This window comes from Oncorhynchus masou, chromosome 9 (assembly GCF_036934945.1).
Source record: "Oncorhynchus masou masou isolate Uvic2021 chromosome 9, UVic_Omas_1.1, whole genome shotgun sequence".
Taxonomy (NCBI): domain Eukaryota; kingdom Metazoa; phylum Chordata; class Actinopteri; order Salmoniformes; family Salmonidae; genus Oncorhynchus; species Oncorhynchus masou.
The window spans coordinates 73,153,046-73,154,730 of record NC_088220.1 but is presented as its reverse complement, the minus strand read 5'-3'; positions in this window follow the sequence as shown (position 1 = coordinate 73,154,730).

Genomic DNA, 1,685 nt, shown 5'->3' with positions numbered 1-1,685 from the left:
TATGTTATTACACCATGTTATTACACCATTAACAGATCCTCAAGGTAGATGGTTTATTTTAAATATCTTATTACACCATCAACAGATCCTCAAGGTAGATTGATTATTTTAACATGTTATTACACCATCAACAGATCCTCAAGGTAGATGGATTATTTTAAATATGTTATTACACCATAAACAGATCCTCAAGGTAGATGGATTCATTTATATATGTTATTACTCCATCAACAGATCCTCAAGGTAGATGGATTATTTTAAATATGTTATTACACCATAACAGATCCTCAAGGTAGATGGATTATTTTAAATATGTTATTACACCATAAACATATCTGGCTCATTAAACCATACGGTCCAAATAATGATGATCCACACTGCTTTGAAAAAACATATAATAATATATCAAGCTGACAAGTGCAACAAGACTATTATTATGGTGGGAGATTATAACCCTAACAAACTATCACCCTTATACACTTAAGGAAATCACACTCCAAACACCCTTATACACTAAAGGAAATCACGAAAATCATGGATATATTGGAACTTGTGGGTATATGGAGGCTTAAATCTCCTGACCTAGTTAGATATACATGGCGGAGACTCAAACAAGCTAGTCATCTTGACTACTTTCTTTGGCATTCTTGCTGGCACCAAAAGTTGAAAAAGTATTGATAGGGGACAGAATGCGGTCGGACCATCAAATAACTGGCATGTACATTACTCTTACAGAACTTCCATGTGGGTGAGGATATTGGAAATTGAATCAAAGCCTTTTGGGTGACAACTTGTTTTTAACCAGAACAGACTGGTATAACTGACTTTTTCCAACATAATAAACTTGTTTTTAACCAGGACAGACTGGTTTAACTGACTTTTTCCAACATAATAAACTTGTTTTTAACCAGGACAGACTGGTTTAACTGACTTTTTCCAACATAATAAACTTGTTTTTAACCAGAACAGACTGGTTTAACTGACTTTTTCCAACATAATAAACTTGTTTTTAACAAGGACAGACTGGTTTAACTGACTTTTTCCAACATAATAAACTTGTTTTTAACCAGAACAGACTGGTTTAACTGACTTTTTCCAACATAATAAACTTGTTTTTAACCAGAACAGACTGGTATAACTGACTTTTTCCAACATAATAAACTTGTTTTTAACAAGGACAGACTGGTTTAACTGACTTTTTCCAACAGAATAAACTTGTTTTTAACAAGGACAGACTGGTATAACTGACTTTTTCCAACATAATAAACTTGTTTTTAACCAGGACAGACTGGTTTAACTGACTTTTTCCAACATAATAAACTTGTTTTTAACCAGGACAGACTGGTTTAACTGACTTTTTCCAACATAATAAAGGTACAGCAGATCCCCTTGTTGTATATGACACTATTAAAAGTGCCTTTAGAAGCCATGTAATTCAATACTCATCTTTAAAATAAAAGCAATTTCTGTCAAAATAATGTTTATAAACAAAGGAAATAGAGGGACTAACAGTACAGATAAATAGCAATACAAACAGTACCATGGAGGCACAAAAAAACAAATAAATGGCGGAAATTATTCAAGAAAGATCAAGTGTAATATATTGTAAAAAATAAAGCAAACTGGATGGAATACGGGGAACATGCAGCAAATTATTTTGTAATCTTCAACATAGAAATACTAGT